This window comes from Balaenoptera borealis, assembly GCF_965194805.1.
Source record: "Balaenoptera borealis genome assembly, chromosome: 17".
NCBI lineage: Eukaryota > Metazoa > Chordata > Mammalia > Artiodactyla > Balaenopteridae > Balaenoptera > Balaenoptera borealis.
Genome location: NC_138876.1, coordinates 45,900,366 through 45,920,890, shown reverse-complemented (window position 1 = coordinate 45,920,890; position 20,525 = coordinate 45,900,366). Strand labels below are relative to the sequence as shown.

The window sequence follows — 20,525 nt, the reverse complement described above, 5'->3', positions numbered from 1 at the left end:
AAAGAAGGACAAAAAACCCCAAAGTTAACAGAAGGAAAGAAATCATAGAGATCAGATGAGAAATAAATGAAAAGGAAAGGAAGGAAAAAATAGCAACGATCAATAAAACTCACCCTGATACCAAAACCAGACAAAGATGTCACAAAGAAAGAAAACTACAGGTCAATATCACTGATGAACAGAAATGCAAAAATCCTCAACAAAACACCAGCAAACAGATTCCAACAGCACATTAAAATGATCATACACCATGATCAAGTGGGGTTTATCCCAGGAATGCAGTGATTCTTCAATATACACAAATCAATCAACATAATACACCATATTAACAAATAGAAGAATAAAAACCAAATGATCATTTCAATAGATGCAGAAAAAGATTTTGACAAAATTCAACACCCATTTATGATAAAAACCCTCCAGAAAGTAGGCATAGAGGGAACTTACTCAACATAATAAAGGCCATATATGACAAACCCACAGCCAACATCATCCTCAATGGTGAAAAACTGAAGCCATTTCCACTAAGATCAGGAACAAGACAAGGTTGCCCACTCTCACCACTATTATTCAGCATTGTTTTGGAAGTTTTAGCCATGGCAATCAGAGAAGAAAAAGAAAGAAAAGGAATCCAAAATGGAAAAGAAGAAGTAAACCTGTCACTGTTTGCAGATGACATGATACTATACACAGAGAATCCTAATGATGCTACCAGAAAACTAGTAGGGTTAATCAATGAGTTTGGTAAAGTATCAGGAGACAAAATTATTACACAGAAATCTCTTGAATTTCTATACACTAATGATGAATAATCTGAAAGTGAAATTAAGAAAATACTCCCATTTACTATTGCAACAAAAAGAATAAAATACCTAGGAATAAACCTTCCTAGGGAGACAAAACACCTGTATGAAGAAAACTATAAGACACTGATGAAAGAAATTAAAGATGATACAAAGAGATGGAGAGATATACCATGTTCTTGGATTGGAAGAATCAACATTGTGAAAATGACTATACTACCCAAAGCAATCTACAGATTCAATACAAGCCCTATCAAACTACCACTGACATTTTTCACAGATATAGAACAAAATAATTCACAATTTTTATGGAAACACAAAAGATCCTGAATAGCTAAAGCAATCTTGAGAAAGAAAAATGGAGCTGTAGGAATCAGGCTCCTTGACCTCAGCCTATAGTACAAAGCTACAGTAATCAAGAAAGTATGGTACTGGCACAAAAACAGAAATATAAGTCAATGGAACAGGATAGTAAGCCCAGAGATAAACCCACGCACATATGGTAACCTTACCTTTGATAAAGGAGGCAAGAATACACAATGGAGAAAGGACAGTCTCTTCAATAAGTGGTGCTGGGAAAACTGGACAGCTATATGTAAAGGAATGAAATTAAAACACTCCCTAACACTGTACACAAAAAATAAACTCAAAATAGATCAAAGACCTAAATGTAAGGCCAGACACTATCAAACTCTTAGAGGAAAAGATAGGCAGAACACTCTGACATAAATCACAGCAAGATCCTTTTTGACCCACCACCTAGAGAAATGGAAATGAAAACAAAAATAAACAAATGGGACCTAATGAAACTTAAAAGCTTTTGCACAGCAAAGGAAAAAATAAACAAGATGAAAATACAGCCCTCAGGATGGGAGAAAATATTTGTAAATGAAGCAACTGACAAAGGATTAATCTCCCAAATTTACAAGTTGCTCATGCAGCTCAATATCAAAAAAACAAACAACCCAATCCAAAAATGGACAGAAGACCTAAATAGACATTTCTCCAAAGAAGATATACAGATTGCCAACAAACACATGAAAGAATGCTAAACATCATTAGTCATTAGAGAAATGCAAGTCAAAACTATGAGATATCATCTCACACCAGTCAGAATGGCCATCATCAAAAAATCTACAGACAATAAATGCTAGACAGGGTGTGGAGAAAAGGGAACCCTCTTGCACTGTTGGTGGGAATGTAAACTGATACAGCCTCTATGGAGAACAGTATACAGGTTCCTTACAAAACTAGAAATACAACTACAATATGACCCAGCAATCTCCCTACTGGGCATATAGCCTGAGAAAACCATAATTCAAGAAGAGTCATGTACAAAAATGTTCATTGCAGCTCTATTTACAATAGCCAGGACATGGAAGCAACCTAAGTGTCCCTTGATAAATGAATGAATAAAGAAGATGTGGCACATATATACAATGGAATACTAGCCATACAAAGAAACGAAACTGAGTTATTTGTAGTGAGGTGGATGGACCTAGAGTCTGTCATACAGAGTGAAGTAAGCCAGAAAGAGAAAAACAAATACCATATGCACATAACACATATATATGGAATTAAAAAAAAAAAAAGGTCATGAAGAACCTAGGGGCAAGACGGGAAAAAGACAGACCTACTAGAGAATGGATGAGGACACAGGGAGGGGAAGGGTAAGCTGGGACAAAGTGAGAGAGTGGCATGGACATACATACACTACTAAATGTTAAAGAGATAGCTAGTGGGAAGGAGCCGCATAGCACAGGGAGATCATCTCGGTGCTTTGTGACCATCTAGGGCAGTGGGATAGGGAGGGTGGGAGGGAGGGAGACACAGGAGAGAAGAGATATGGGGATATATATATATATGCATAGCTGATTCACTCTGTTGTAAAACAGAAACTAACACACCATTGTAAAACAATTATACTCCAATAAAGATATTTAAATAAATAAATAAATAAATAAATAAATAAATAAATAAATAAATAAATAAAAATAAAACAAGAACCCTAAGGTAAAAAAAAAATCAGTAAAACTAAAATCTGGTTCCTTGAGAAGATAAAATTGATAAACCATTAGCCAGAATCATCAAGAAGAAAAGGGAGAAGACTCAAATCAATAGAATTAGAAATGAAAAAGGAGAAGTAACTACTGACACTGCAGAAATACAAAGGATCATGAGAGATTACTACAAGCAGCCATATGCTAATAAAATGGACAACCTGGAAGAAATGGACAAATTATTAGAAAAGCACAACCTTCCAAGACTGAACCGGAAGAAATAGAAAGTATAAACTGACCAATCACAAGCACTGAAATTGAGACTGTGATGAAAAATCTTCCAACAAACAAAAGCCCAGGACCAGATAGCTTCACAGGCGAATTCTATCAAACATTTAGAGAAGAACTAACACCTATCTTTCTCAAACTCTTTCAAAATATAGCAGAGAAAGGAACACTCCCAAACTCATTCTAGGAGGCCCCCATCACCCTGATACCAAAACCACACAAAGATGTCACAAAGAAAGAAAACTACAGGCCAATATCACTGACGAACATAGATGCAAAAATCCTCAACAAAATACCAGCAAAGAGAATCCAACAGGACATTAGAATGATCATACACCATGATCAAGTGGGGTTTACCCCAGAAACACAAGGATTCTTCAATATACGCCAATCAATCTATGTGATAAACCATATTAACAAACTGAAGGGGAAAAACCGTATGATCATCTCAATAGATCCTGAAAAAGCTTTTGATAAAATTCAACACCCATTTATGATAAAAACCCTCCAGAAAGTAGGCATAGAGGGAACTTACTCAACATACTAAAAGCCATATATGACAAACCCTCAGCCAACATCGTTCTCAATGATGAAAAACTGGAACCATTTCCACTAAGATCAGGAACAAGACAAGGTTGTCCACTCTCACCACTATTATTCCACATAGTTTTGGAAGTGTTAGCCACAGCAATCAGAGAAGAAAAAGAAATAAAAGGAATCCAAATCAGAAAAGAAGAAATAATGTTGTCACTGTTTGCAGATCACATCACACTATACATAGAGGATCCTAAAGATGCTACCAGAAAACTAGTAAAGCTAATCAACGAATTTGGTAAAGTAGCAGGATACAAAATTAATGTACAGAAATATCTTGCATTCCTATACACTAATGATGAGGAATCTGAAAGAGAAATTAAGGAAACATTCCCATTTACCACTGCAACAAAAAGAATAAAATACCTAGGAATAAACCTACCTAAGGAGACAAAACACCTGTATACTGGAAGCTATAAGACACTGATGAAAGAAATTAAAGATGATACAATGAGATGGAGAGATATACCTAATTCTTGGACTGGAAGAATCAACATTGTGAAAATGACTATACTACCCAAAGCAATATACAGATTCAGTGCAATCTCTATCAAAATACCAATGTCATTTTTCACAGAAGTAGAACAAAAAATTTCACAATCTGCATGGAAACACAAAAGACCCTGAATAGCCAAAGCAATCTTGAGAAAGAAAAACGGAGCTGGAGGAATCAGGCTCCCTGACTTCAGACTATACTATGGTTCTCAGTAATCAAGACAGTATGATACTGGCACAAAAACAGAAATATAGATGAATGGAACAAGATAGAAAGCCCAGTGATAAACCCACACACATATGGTCACCTTATCTTTGATAAAGGAGGCAAGCATATACAATGGAGAAAGGACAGCTTCTTCAATAAGTGGTGCTGGGAAAACTGGACAGCTACATGTAAAAGAATGAAATTAGAACACTCCCTAACACCATACACGAAAATAAACTCAAAATGGATTAAAGACCTAAATGTAATGTGAGACACTATCAATCTCTTAGAGGAAAACATAGGCAGAACACTCTATGACATAAATCACAGCAAGATCCTTTTTGACCCACCTCCTAGAGAAATGGAAATAAAAGCAAAGATAAACAAATGGGACCTAATGTAACTTAAAATCTTTTGCACAACAAAGGAAACCATGAACAAGACAAAAAGAAAACCCTCAGAATAAGAGAAAATATTTGTTAATGAAGCAACTGACAAAGGATTAACCTCCAAAATTTACAAGCTGCTAATGCAACTCAATATCAAAAAAACAAACAACCCCATCCCAAAATGGGCAGAAGATCTAAATAGACATTTCTCCAAAAAGATATACTGATTGCCAACACACAGATGAAAGAATGCTCAACATCACTAATCATTAGAGAAATACAAATCAAAACCACCATGATGTATCACCTCACACCAGTCAGAATGGCCATCATCAAAAAAATCTACAAACAATAAATGCTAGACAGAGTGTGGAGAAAAGTGATCCCTCTTGCACTGTTGGTGGGAATGTAAGTTGATACAGCCACTATGGAGAACAGTATAGAGGTTCCTTAAAAAACTAAAAAAAGAAGTACCATACGACCCAGCAATCCCACTACTGGGCATATACCCTGAGAAAACCATGATTCAAAAAGAGCCATGTATCACAATGTTCATTGCAGCTCTATTTACAATAGCCAGGACATGGAGGCAACCTAAGTGTCCATCAACAGAAGAATGGATAAAGAAGATGTGGCACATATATACAATGGAATATTACTCAGCCATAAAAGGAAACGAAATTGAGTTATTTGTAGTGAGGTGGATGGACCTAGAGTCTGTCATACAGAGTGAAGTAAGTCAGAAAGAGAAAAATAAATAAATACCATATGCTAACACATAGATATGGAATCTAAAAAGAAAAAAGAAATCAAAAAAAGGTTCTGATGAACCTAGGGGCAGGACAGGAATAAAGACGTAGATGCAGATAATGCACTTGAGGACACCTGGAGGGGGATGGGCAAGTTGGGACGAAGTGAGAGAGTGGCATGTACATATATACACTACCAGATATAAAATAGATAACTAGTGGGAAGCATCTGCATGGCACAGGGAAATCAGCTAAGTGCTTTGTAACCATCTAGAGGGGTGTGATAGGGAGGAAGATGCAAGAGGGAGGGGATATGGGGATATACGTATATGTGTAGCTGATTCACTTTGTTATAAAGCAGAAACTAACACACCACTGTAAAGCAATTATACTCCAATAAAAATGTTTAAAAAAAAAACAAACAAAAAAACAACTTCGTGTTTCTGTCTCCGTTCTGAGACCTTCTGACTCCTGTGGGAAATTGTTCATTGGCTGCGGGTATGGAGGCCTCAGCCTGTATCACCTGTTGTGAGGAGAGACTCATAGTAGCTGCTGTTTATCACTTGTGCTATGAGTCTGTCAAAGAGAACCCGAAGTGCCTCAGCCCCTTGGAGGCAGTTTCCTACACAGAAGGGACTCTGTCCATGAATGTTTTAGTGCCCTAGTACGTGAGAGACCCATAAGCTGATGAATTTGAACACAGGCCTTTATATGTAGCCAGAAAGGTTTTCCTGTACTGAGAAGTTGTACCTGGGCATTCATGCAGGATTCCAAGCGACTTCAGAATCCTTGGCGCTGCAGGTCTCACAAAACTCCCACGAGCGCTTCCAAATCCCGGACACAAGTTCCCTCCAACTGTTAGTGGAAAGAGGATGAAACTTCCCTCCTCTGGCTTACTGGAAAAATTATCACTTCTGTCTTCGAGGTTACAGTGTATTTCACCTTGAAAATGCCATGCCTCCTCTACGAGACAAGAATATCACACATTAACACGGTCTTCCAATAGCTGCCATTGTTGCCAATTGAGGATAGATATGAGACCAGAGCCTGTCTGCTCTGCATGCCCTTTGCATTTGCCATTCCGTGTAGGAAGCCAAGACCAAGTAGCCCTTTGGTAGAGTACGAAACATTGGCTGCATTCTTTCCTTGAGTTAAAATGTTGACAGGCCTGACAGGAAAACTCTCCCTTACCCGCACATTCAGCACCCTTGGATACCCTCAATCAGGCCTTGTTTGTACCAATGCGAGATGGAGGATTAGTGGGACAAATCCTTGCCCAATCCCACACCAGGAAAGTTTCCATCATAGAAGGAACAGTGTGAAAAACCTTTGGTGTGTTGTCTTGATCCTAAGAGCTTCTGGTGACCTGGGCAAACCCCTTATTGTGTAAGGGTGTGGCAGGAGCATTAGCACTATGGTACCAGTTTGGTACCAATTTGAGGAACGAACCAAAGTCTCCTGTTCCAACACTGGTGCAACAAGTCTCTGAGTTCCAACAGTGCCTGCTTCACCCACTGTTGCTCCGATTCCTTCACTGAAAGCACTTGGGCTTGAACGTTTTCCCTCTCCATGGCATGAAACACATTACACGACTGAATCAAAAAGAAGCCCACAAGCAGTGTGGAAATGATTTCTTTTTTATTGACATTTTTACCATGATGCATCACAAAGCCTCGTCTTCCACCTCAGAACGGGTAGGTTGATAGGTCTGTCATTCTTGTTCTGAGCTTCTCCAAAACAGGGGGTGAAGGTTCTTGCACTGTAAGTTCACGGTGTATAAGGCTTTTTGTTAGGCTGTTAAGAAACACAGTCATTGCATATATGGGCACCAGGCGTTTCCCTACAGTGTTGAAAAGACTTCCCCCATTCTTTGGTAGAATTCATGTTGTAAACATGCAGCTGTATTGGACTTCTGGAAAGGGCCCGTTTCCAGGTTCAACACATTATAGCTCATGCTGTATTGGGATATATAGCATGGGCTATTTTATATACTTCCTCAATTTCCTCCACTCTGTTGAAGGACACAGGGCCTAGATGGTCTCCTGTGGGAAGCAAACATGGGCTTCATTTCTTGGATGCAGACATACTGCAATCAACTGACTGAAAAGCGTTCTACCCAGTCGCAGATTCCAACTTCTTTTACCTCCAAATCTTAACGTTGTTTAAAAAAATAAAAATCGAGACGGTCCATTTATAAAGAACAAAGCACATCCTGAGTCTCCCACAAGGTTACCATTGCATTCTGTGCAAGAACTCTGGAAGAAAACTTTGTGCTGCTGTCTCCGTTCTGAGACCGTCTGATCGCCGTGGGAAATTGTTAGTTGGCTACGGGTATGGAGACCTCTGTCTGTATCACAGGGAGGTACCTGTTGTGAGGAGAGATTCAAAGTAGTCACTGTATATCACTAGTGCCATGACTCTGTCAAAGAGAACCTGAAGTTCCTCAGCCCCTTGGCATCAGTTTCCTACACAGAAGGGACACCGCACATGAAAGTTTTTGCTTCCTATCTTGTGAGAGACACATATGCTGATGAATTTGAACACAGACGTTTGTAGTCGTTGGAAAGGCTTTCCCATACAGGGGAGCTGTATCCGGGCATTCATGCAGGCTTCCATGCAACTTCAGAAGCCTTGACACTGCAGGTCTCGCCAAACTCCCACCAGGGTCTCCAAATTCCAGACACAAGTTCCCTCCAACTGTCAATGGAATCCAGATGATATTTCCCTCCTCTAAATTACTGGAAAAGGTATCACTTCTTTCTTGGAGTTTAGAGTGAATTTCCGTGGGAAATACCATGCCTCCTCTTCTTGACGAGAATATCACACATTAATACGGCCTTCTGATAGTTGCCATCATTGCCAACTGAGGATATATGTGAGACAAGAGCCTGTCTGCTCTGCATGCCCTAGTTCTTTGCCAGTCAGTTCAAGAACAGAGGGCCTATTAGTCCTCTGGTAGAGTATGATACATTGGCTCCATTCTTTCCATGAGTTAAAATGCTGACCTCGCTGAAAGGAAAACTTTCCCTTCCCGGCCTATTCAACACTCTTGGATTCCCTCAACCAGACCTCGTTTGTACTAATGCGAGATGGAGAATTAGTGGAACAAATCCTTGCACATGTCCCACACCAGGAAGATTTCCTTCACAGAAGGAACACTGTGTGGAAACCTTTGTGTTTTTATCTTGCTTCTAGTGACATGGGCAAACCCCTTGTTGTATAAGCGTGCAGCAGCAGCCTTTGCACTACACTCGGTTAAGTAACAATTTGAGGAAGAACCAAAGTCGCCTGTTCCAACATTGGTGCAACAAGTCTCTGAGGTCAAACAGTACCTGTTTCACCTTCAGGAGCTCCGTTTCCTACACTGAAAGCACTTGGGCATAAATGTTTCCCTCTCCATGGTGTGAAACACATTACACTACTTAATCTAAAACAAGCCCACCAACACTGTGTAAATGGTTTCTTTCTTATTGGCACTTTGAACATGAAACATCACAAACCCTTGCCTTCATCCTCAGAATGTGTAGGTTGGCAGGTCTGTCATTCCTGCTCCCAGCACCTCCAAAAGTGGGGGTGGGGGGGAGGTTCTTAGGATGTAAGAGCAGGTTGAATAAGCCTTTCTGTGTTCCGCTGTTAAGAAACACAGTCATTGCAAATATGGGCACCAGGCCTTTCCCAACAGGACTGAAAAGACTTCCCCCCTTCTTCGGTAGAATTCATGTTGTAAACCTGCAGCTTTATAGAACTTCTGGAAAGGTTTCCAGGTTCAACACATTATAGCCCATGTTATATTAGGATTTATAGCATGGGCTATTTTGTACACTTCCTCAATTTCCTCCACTCTGTTCAAGGACACAGGACCTAGAAAGTCTCCTGTGGGAAGCAAACATCAACATCATTTCTTTGATGCAGAACATACTACACTAAACCGGCTGAAAAGCGTTCCCGCCTAGTCACAGATTCCAAATTCTTTTACCTTCAAGTCCTAACGCTGGTAAAAATTTTTAAAAAATCAAGCCGGTCCAGTTATAAAGAACAAGTCACCACCTGAGTCGCCCACAAAGTCACCATTGCATTCAGTGCAAGAACATATGAATAAAAACTTCGTGCAAGTCTCTGAGTTCGAAGAGTACCTGCTTCTCCCACTGGAGCTCTGTCTCCTACACTAAAAGCATTCAGGTTTGTACGTTCTATTCTTTCTGCATTTCATAACTGTACCTCAGCCAATCAGCCCAAGAAGACACATCTTATATCCTCGTGCCCTGTTTTCTGTTTGTAACTAATCTCTACCCACATTGGGAAACGTAGTAACTTTTTTCTCCTTGAGAACACACTTTAACCCAGCATTCCCTAACTCTTTTTTTCTTTTTTTTAAAACATCTTTATTGGAGTATAATTGCTTTGCAATATTGGGCTTGTTTCTGCTGTACAACAAAGTGAATCAGCTATATGTATACATATATCCCCATATTCCCTCCCTCTTGCGTCTCCTTCTCACCCTCCCTATCCCAACCCCTCTCGGTCATCATAAAACACCGAGCTGAGCTCCCTGTGCTATGCAGCAGCTTCCCACTAGCTATCTATTTTACATTTGGTAGTGTATATATGTCAATGCTACTCTCTCACTTCATCCCAGCTTACCCTTCCCACCCTGTGTCCTCAAGTCCGTTCTCTATATCTGTGTCTTTATTCCTGTCCTGCCACTAGTTTCATCAATATCGCTTTTTTTGGATTCCATATATATGTGTTAGCATATGGTATTTGTTTTTCTCTTTCTGACTTACTTCATTCTGTATGGCATACTCTAGATCCATCCACTTCTCTACAAATAACTCAATTTCGTTTCTTTTCATGGCTGAGTTATATTCCATTGTATATATGTGCCACATCTTCTTTATCCATTCATCTGTTGATGGACACTTAGGTTGCTTCCATGTCCTGGGTATTGTAAATAGAGCTGCAATGAATATTGTGGTACATGTACCTTTTTGAATTATGGTTTTCTCAGGTTACATGCCCAGTAGTGGTGTTGCTGGGTAATATGGTAGTTTTATTTTTAGTTTTTTAAGGAACCTCCATACTGTTCTCCATAGTGGCTTATCAATTTATGTTCCCACCAACAGTGCAGGAGCGTTGTCTTTTCTCCACACTCCCTCCAGCATTCATTGTTTGTAGATTTTTTGATGATGGCCTTTCTGACTAGTGTGAGGTGATACCTCACTGTGGGTTTGATTTGCATTTCTCTAATGATTAGTGATATTGAGCATCTTTTCATGTATTTTTTGGCCATCTGTATGTCTTCTTTGGAGAAATGTCTATTTAGGTCTTCTGCCCATTTTTGGATTGGATTGTTTGTTTTTTTTGATATTGAGCTGCATGTGCTGCTAGCATATTTTGGAGATTAATCCTTTCTCAGTGTCCTTAACTCTTGATGGAGTAATATTAAAGATATCTTGAACAATATACCATTTGTATTTCATTTTTTACATGTCTTCCACTCAGTTCAACAAGACAGGGCTTAGAATTTTTTGGTATATAAGAAATATTGTTTCTTTCCTGTTATTAGAAACATTTTGGAAACAACAGGAAAACTTTATCTTCCAATTGCAGTCAACACTCTTCTTTTACTTCAACCTCACATATTTTGTTCAAAGGCAAGTTTGGCAAATTAATGGAAGAAATCACCATGCATGTCACACACAATGTAAAAGTTTTCCTATACTGAAAGAACACCAGAAGAAAATATTTGTGCCCATCTTTTTAATAAAGTCTTCAGGTTCCCTTGTGAATTCCCTTGCCTTCTATGGGTTAAGCAGGCATTTGTACGATTCACATTTAGGTATCTATTTGAGGAAAGAATCACTGACGTTAGATCTCTGAAAGTGAAACGCTGCATGCTTCTGCGATTTGCCTTTAGTTCAATTTGTTAAAAGAACACTGTGAAAAAAATTTCTTTCCTCTAAGTTGCGTGAAACACGGATATTTATGAATGGTAATTAAGCCTTTCCCTGCAGTCCAGACAGGTTTTTACTTTTACTGGGTTTTGTACATAGAGCTTCACAGAGCTTTTCATTCAACATCGTCATGGTTAGATTTGCAAGTACATTTCACTAGGCGCTGCCAATCCCAGGGTCAAGTTTCCCTCGCTGTACGAACAAGGTATTTAAAACCTTATATATCTAGCTTGTAAGAAACACGTTCATTTCTTGTATTGGAAACAAGTGTTTGCCTACAGTGTAATAAGCCTTCCCTCCGTTTGTCTTTTTAATCCTGGGCTTAACACAGCTTTAAAATATCTCTAGAAAGGGCAGGTTTACAAGGCTCTTAAACTATATACTGCATGCTGTACACTTCCTAAATTTCTTCCATTCTGTTAAGTAACACAATGCCTAGTAGTTCTCTTACAGGAAGAAACTGTTGTTTTCATTCCCTTTGTGAAAAAAGTTTTAACTAGGCCATCTGAAATGCTTTACTATCTAATCGCAGCAAGCACACTTAGTTTACCTCAACATCACATAGTTAGTACAAATGTGAGATTGACAAGTTAATGGAACAAATCACCACATGTATACACACAACATATACCTTTCCTTCACTGAAAGAACACTGTAAGAAAAATCTTTGTGCTGTTTTCTTGGTAATAAGACCTTCTGGTTACTGTGGGAAATTCTTTGTTGGGTACGGGTTAAAGAGACCCTTGCCTATATTCTAAGTCAGGTATCTGTTGTGTTGAAAGATGCAAAGTAGCCTACACAAACACTGATATAACATGTCTGTCAAAAGAAATCCTACCTACTTCAGCCCATTGGTTTTTGCTTCATACATTTCTGTTTCATGAAAGCACAATCTAAGTTGTGAGAAACACATACATTACTGAATGGAAAATAGGCATTTCCATGCAGTGTGGAAAGGCTTTCCTCTTATTTGTCTTTTGAACACAGAGCTTCAAGCAGCTTTGCATCCAACATCAGAATGCATAGGTTTGCAGGTCTGTCATACATTTCACTAGTTGCTGCTAATGCGTGAGTCCAGTTCCACACATTGTAAGAAAAATGTGTATAAAATATAATTAGTTCATCTGGTTTCAGAAAGAAGCTTTTCCCAATGTGTGAGAGGCATTCACTCCTATTCACCCCTAGAACACAGAGCTTAGCACAGTTTTAAAGTACTGCTGTGAAGAGCAGTATTACAGATCTCCTAAACAATATACTACATTCCTCACACTTCAGATATTTTCCACTCATTTAGGGAACACAGTACATAGGAATTCTTTCTTATGCTAAGAATAAATTAGCTAAATTCCTTATAGGAGAAACATGTTTATGCTATCTGAAAGCCTTTGCATTCTAATGGCATTAGCACACTTAATTTAGCTCAGCATCACATAGGAGTTACAAATACTAGATTTACAGGTTTTGGGGAAGTAATTACTACATGTATCACACACAAACTATAACTTCCCACCAAAGAAAGAACTCTTTAGAAAAACTATACTCGTAGCTTGGTAAGAAAGTCTTTTTGTTGCTATGGGAAACTCTTCACCGTATGCCTGTTAGAAAGACCTTTGCTTATATTCTCAGTCAGGTAACTGTTTTGAGGAAAGAGTCAAAGTAGTCTGAAATAAAACATTACCTGCTTTAACCACGTGAGTTACATTCCACACACTATGTATAAAATTCTTTCATCTAGCTTGTGAGATACACGTACATTTACTAAATTGGAAACAAGCCTCGTGCAGTCTGAAATGCTTTCCCTCTTATTTGGCCTTTGAACACAGAGCTTCACATACTTTTCAATAAAACATTAGAAAGAGTTAGTTTGCAGTTCTGTCAAACATTTCACTAGGTACTCCAAGTCCTGGTTACAAAATCTGTATTTTGTAATCTGTGTCCTGTACACAGAACAATCTGTGTAAAACTTCATTCATCTAGTTTTTGAGAAACAAGTACATTTTCTATAGTGGGAACAAGTCTTTTCCTTCACTCTTATTTGTCTTTAGAATACCGATCATAGCACAGCTTTAAAGTACCTCTAGAAATAGCAGTATTACTGATCTCAAAAACTATACTACACGTGTCACACTTCAAATATATTTTTCACTCAATGAAAGAACACACTACATAGTAGTACTTTCTTCTGATAAAAAACAATTGGCTTGATTTCTTATAAGAGGAACATGTTCATCTATACCTTCTCTAAGGCTTGACCTTCTAATGGCATTGAGCACACAGTTTAGCCCAACAATCACAGAAGAACTAGAAATGTTAGATTTACAGGTTTAGGGCACTAATCACTACATGAATCACACACAAGGTGTAACTTCCCTTCACAGAAAGAACACTCTTTGAAAAAGGTTTTCCTGGTAGCTTGGTTAAAAGTTCTTGTTACTATGGGAAACTCTTCATTATATGTGTTTTAAAAAGGTCTTTGCTTATATCTGAGGTACTATTTTGAGAAATGACTCAAAGCAGCCTATGGAACACTAGTGTCACAAGTCTGTGAAATAAAACGCTATATGCCTCAGTCATTGGGTTACATTCTACACACTGAAAGAACATCGTGTGTACAGTTCTTTCCTCCAGCTTATGAGAAACACATACATTTCATTTACACATATCCCACAAAAGAGTTATCTCTTCACAGAAAGAACATTCTTAGAAAAACTCTGTGCTGTTAACTTGGTATAAAGCTCTTCTGGTTGCTATTAGAAACTGTTCATTTTATACAGTTTGAAAAGGTCTTTGCTACCATTCTCACTTAGATCAACTTATGAGCAGAACCTCTATGTAGCCTATAGAAACACTAGTATGAGAAGTCTCTTAAATAATATACTACTTGCTTCAGTCACTAGGGTCAACTTTCATATATGGAAAGAAGATGCTGTGTAAAATTTCCTTCATCTCACTTGTAAAATACACGTACTTCTACTGCATGTGGAACAAGCCTTTGTATGCAGTCGGAAAGCTTTCACTCTCTTTGGGTGCTAGAACATAGAGCTTAGTCCAGCTTAATTAAACCTGTGCCAAGTGTGGTACCACAGATCTCTCAAACATTTTACTACATGCTTGGGTCTTTGTGTATAAGTTCCATATGGGAAAAGAATTAAATGAGCAAAATATCATTCATCTAGCTTGTAACAAAAATCTAAATTTATCATATGGGACAAGAAAGTTGCCATGCAGTCTGTAATGTTTTCACTACCTCTGACTTTACAACCCTGAGCCAAGTGCAGTTTTAAAGGTCCTGTACAAATGGCATTATTATGGGTCTCTTAAACATGTAACTTTATGCATCCTGCTCTAAGCATTTCTTCCACTCAAGGAAAAAACACTGTGCATAGAAATTTCTTTTGCATAGCAAATAACAAACCCCTACATTCTTTATATGAGAAACATGTTCACACATGCCATCTGAAAACCTCTTTCTTTTGTTTACCTATAGCATACTTATTTAACCTCCCCTCCCAAGAAGCATTCAGAAATACTTGATTAACAAGTGTATAAAATCAATCACTACATGCATCACACAGTAAGTATGACTTCTTTTCACTGAAAGAACACTTTCAGGAAAACTTCTGCAGATAGCTTGGTCAAAAGTGTTTCTGGTTAGTATGGGAAAGTCTTCATTGTATTGGAATTAGAAAAGCTTTTGCTGCCTTTCTCACTTAGATTACTGTATGAGCAGAGCCTAAATGTAGCCTATAGAAACGCTAATGAGAAGTCTCTTCAGCCACTAGAGTAAAGGTCCATTTAAGGAAAGAACATGCTGTGTAAAAATTTCTTCATCTTGCCTGTAAAATACACATACTTTGGGGAGTTCCCTGATACTACAGTGATTAGGACTTGATCCTTTTACTGCCGTGGCCCGGGTTCAATCCCTGGTTGGGAACTAAGATTCCACAAGCTGCGTGGCACGGCCAAAAAAATAAAATAAATAAAATTTAAAAAATCATATTTGAAAACACTCTGACCATGTCAATATTATGCCAGTAAAGTAGATCTGACCTCAAACTTTGTTTTAGTGGCAAAGCCCTATCCAAACTCAGGTTTATCCAAGTTGTGAAGTTAATCATCATTGTGAATATGATAATAGCCACTGCATCTTCGGTGTCATAAATGAATTATTTATGACTATTTCTGAGTGTTTTATAAGAGCGTTTTCAAATAATTTCAAATTTAAGGAAAACGTGCAATAGCAGTACAAATTAGTGATAGCCCTTCACTTAGAATCTCCAGTAGTTATCACTGTACCACATGTGCCCCTTAACACAAAATACTCCAGTGTACTTTTTCCCATTATGAGGGCACTTTACCATGTTAGTACTATATGACTTTCAAGTTAGGAAATCAACATTGCTGATATTTCAATCCACAACCCTACTTCAAATTTTACCAACTACACCAAATTGTGAAAAATATATTTCTCCATTCTGACCCTGAGATTTCCCCTCATTTTCACATCCTTGATTGATTTAAAGAGCACAAATGACCCCAACCAAGTCTGCCCAATATCTCCTCCTAAGCACCCAGGCCCTGCATTTTCAGCAGGAACACCCCAGCCAGATCCTGTGCTTTCCTCAGTGCATCCCATAAGGGGGAACAGGGGACAAGTTTTATGAGGAGCTATTCCAAGATTATGTCAATATTATGTTCCCTTCCAACTTTGACACACCAGATTCAGTAAACATTGATTATTCCCACTGAATCAATAATCACTATTATAATATTTGGCCAATGGTGATCTTCCATTTCCATCACTGCTCCTATATTTATTATTTGGCTTTCTATCATAAGGAAGACCTTGCACTAGTCCCTTATTTATTATACATTATGGACTTAAGGCTTATTATTTTATTCAGTGTGTTTTAATCTGTCATTGTTATTGATTTTGTTGCACAAACTTTACCAGATTGGACCAGTTGAATCCTTGTCAATCTGACTAAATCAGGCCTTAAGTAAGTAATATGAACATGGTCCAGTTGGTATCTAAGGAAGGAATATTCAATTATGCCACAGATATAAACATAAATAGATTCAGCAGAAACATAATTACGTTTTCACGTGAAGAACAAAGAACATATTCTGTACACCATACTTAATCTTTTGAAGGCAGTTAATTGGTTTATCTTGAGACATTATTCATCACTGAGAAATTGTACATTTTTAAAATTTTCCCCACATGGATTTTAAGACTGTTTTTCACTACTGTTTATCACTAAAGGGCAGCTTGTGACATAAAAATTGCCCTCAAGTATCTGGACACAGAGATGAACTTTAGGTCAGTGTTCTGCAACATTCCTGAGGAGAAGGAGACAATGCAGCTTAAAAAGCCCATTACCGCAAAGAAAATCATGACCAACAGAATGACCTGGTTGTCCCTTTTCTCTGGGGATGCATTTGGAGAAATGTTGGTGCTGTGAAGATCCTGAGACTGTCTCTATGCCTGTACAAGAGAATCACTCTGTTTCACTTGAAATGGTCAAACAGAGGAAACATTCTGGAAAGTTACAAGTGTGAAAAATATGTGCCTTCAGAAGTAACTCATTTAGCAAAGAGAGCAGGATTCAGTGACAAACATAAGACGGTCTGAGGTCACATTGGGGTTATAACAGTGGAGATTAAGATGTGCCCACTAATGAGTATATTGAAGACCCATGTAAGAGAAAAAAATACAGGTTGTGACTTGAGGATTTATGTTTGAACTTTGCCAAACAGAAGCTTCTGAGGCTGAAGGTGATGGCCTGGAGGACACTCAGAAAGCAGGTGATATGAATGGAGAGACCCCTCATGAACCTGTACAAGTAGATAATTGATTTACATTTGATGTCGTTACAAAATTCCTGAGACCCAAAAATGTCTGTATCCACTGACACCAGAGCTAGCAACATTACTATATGAACTGGGGCCAAGTGACTGATGATCAGGTCAGTGGAGTTGGGCCTGTGCTCGAGAAAGAATGTGAGAATGTGAAAAAGCAGAAACATGGTATTAGCTGAGATCCCAATGCCAACTTTGCAGGAAACGGCATTTTAATGGCAATGAAAGTGGCAAGTTTGTTGTTTTTATATATGCTTCTTTTATGGGGACAAGAAGCATATAGTAAATGCCTGAGGAAAAAAGTAACAAAAATTTTCTTTATCACAAATATTTCCATGTTCATCAGTCTCAACCATTATTGACACTATTGTCATTGTTAAAATATGTGGGTTAATGTCAGTGCATTCTATTTCAACCTTAAATAATTAAGTCCACCATCACACTCTCCAGCAAGCCATCCCCACTCTTTCCCTATTCCCACCACTTTCCAGATCATGACAGGATTATATAACCCTTTACTAGCCTTCAGGAGTATCTTGAGATTTTCTCTACATGAAAATTTGCCACATTTTAAGGAAAGTATTTCCTTATTTTTATCTTATTTTTTAGTTTTTAAAGAGTAGGAATGATGTTTTATCATTTTCAATTGTGAAAAACTGAGAGCATTTCCTCTAAGATCAGATCTCACCACTCTTATGCAACATAGTTTTAGAAGTCCTAGCCATGGCAATCAGAGAAGAAAAAGAAATAAAAGGAATCCAAATTAGAAAAGAAGAAGTTAAATTGTCACTGTTTGAAGATGACATGATACTATACATAGAAAATTCTAAAGATGTTACTAGACCTCATCAATGAATTCAGTAAAGTTGCAGGATACAAAATTAATACACAGAAATCTGTTGCATTTCTATACACTAACAGAGAAGATCAGAAAGAGAAATTCAAGAAACAATGCCATTTACCATTGCATCAAACAGAATAAAATACCTAGGAATAAACCTACCTAAGGAGACAAAATACCTGTACTCTGAAAACTATAAGACACTGATGAAAGAAATCAAAGACAACACAAACAGATGGAAAGATATACCATGTTCTTGGATTGGAAGAGTCAATATTTTCAAAATGACTATATTACCCAAGGTAATCTAAGGTTTCAGTGCAATTCCTACCAAATTGCCAATGGCATTTTTCACAGAACTAGAGCAAAAAAGTCTTAAAATTTGTATGGAAACACAAAAGGCCCAGAATAGCCAAAGCAATCCTGAGAAAGAAACACGAGCTGGAGGAATCAGGGTCCCTGACTTCAGACTATACTACAAAGCTACACTCATCAAAATGGTATTGTACTGGCAAAAAAAAAACCAGAAATAAAGGTCAATGCAACAGGGTAGAAAGCCCAGAGATAGACTCAAGCACCTATGGTCACCTAATCTATGACAATGGAGGCAAAAATATACAATGGAGAAAAGGCAGTCTCTTTAATAAATGGTGTTGGGAAAACTGGACAGCTACATATTAAAGAATGAAATTAGAACACAACTAACACTATACACAAAAATAAACTCAAAATGGATGAAAGACCTAAATATAAGGTCAGATACTATAAAACTCTTAGAGGAAAATATAGGCAGAACACTCTTTGACATAAATCACAGCAAGATCTTTTTCAATCCACTGTTTAGAGTAATGAAAATAAAAACAAAAATAAACAAATGGGACCTAATTAAACTTAAATCTTTTGCACAGCAAACCATAAACAAAATGAAAAGAAAAACCTCAGAATGGGAGAAAATATTTGCAAACAAAGCAACTGACAAATGATTAATCTCCAAAATGTACAAACAACTCATGCAGCTCGATACCAAAAAAACCAAATAACCCAATCAAAAAGTCGGTGGAAGTTCTAAATAGACATTTCTGCAAAGAAGACATACAGATGGTTAAAAAGCACATGAAAATATGCTCAATATCACAAACTATTAGAGAAATGCAAATCAAAACTACAATGAGGTATCACCTCACACTGGTCAAAATGGATATCATCAAAAAGTCTACAAACAGTAAATGCTGGAGAGGGTGTGGAGAAAAGGGAACCCTCCTACATTGTTGGTGGCAATGAAAACTGGTACAGCCACTATGGAGAACAGTATGGAGGTTCCTTAAAAAACTGAAAATAGAGCTACCATATGATCCAGCAATCCCACTCCTGGGCATATATCCAGAGAAAACCATAATTTGAAAAGATACATGCACCCCAGTGTTCATTTCAGCACTATTCACAAAAGCCAGGAGAAGGAAGCAACCTAAATGTCCATCAACAGAGGAATGGATAAAGAAGTTGTGATACATACATACAATGGAATATTACTAAGCCACAAAAAAGAACAAAATAATGCCATTTGCAGCAACATGGATGGACCTAGAAATTTTCATACAGAGTGAAGTCAGATAGAGAAAGACAAATATCATATGATATCATTTACATGTGGAATCTAAAAAAGGTTACAAGTGAATTTATTTACAAAACCAAAATAGAGTTACATGTGTAGAAAATAAACACGGTTACTGGAGGGTAACGGGAGGGGAGGGTTGAATTGGAAGGTTGGGATTGACACATACAAACTACTGTATATAAGATAGGTTACTAATAAAGACCTTGTTATACCACGAGGAACTCTACTCAATACTCTGTAATGGCCTATATGGGAAAATAATCTAGAAAAGAGTGGATATATAACAGATTCACATTGCTGTACAACTGAAACTAACACAATATTGTAAATCAATTATACTCCAATAAAAATTTTAAAAAATAGTAGTCCTGGGAAAACTGGACAGGAACATGTAAAAGAATGAAATTAGGACATTTCCTCACACCATATCAAAAAACAAAGTCAACATGGATCAAAGACCTAAATGTAAGACCTGAAACCAAGAACCTCCTAGAAAAGAACACAGGCAGAACACTCTTTGACATAAATTGTTGCAACATTTTTTGGATCTGTCTCCTAAGGCAAAATAAATAAAAGAAAAAATAAACAAATGGCACCTAATTAAACTTAAAAACTTCTGCACAGTAAAGGACACTATCGACAAAATGAAAAGACAACCTACTGAATGGGAGATAATATTTGAAAATGATATAACCAGCAAGCATTTATATATCCAAAATGTATAAAC

The 20,525-nt window shown here is 37.7% G+C and overlaps 2 long non-coding RNA genes across 2 annotated transcripts in view; one reads left to right on the top strand and one right to left on the bottom strand.

Moving 5' to 3' along the window:
* Positions 1-2,628: 2,628 nt before the first annotated feature.
* The window catches only part of LOC309615025, a 511,470-nt gene continuing 493,573 nt past the window's right edge, over positions 2,629-20,525 (bottom strand). Inside the window, exon 2 of the long non-coding RNA XR_014236505.1 lies at positions 2,629-19,073. This is a non-coding gene — a long non-coding RNA (uncharacterized lncRNA). The remainder of the gene's footprint in view (positions 19,074-20,525) is intronic.
* The window catches only part of LOC309615024, a 28,024-nt gene continuing 26,565 nt past the window's right edge, over positions 19,067-20,525 (top strand). Inside the window, exon 1 of the long non-coding RNA XR_014236504.1 lies at positions 19,067-20,525. This exon is cut by the window's right edge and continues 12,294 nt beyond it. This is a non-coding gene — a long non-coding RNA (uncharacterized lncRNA).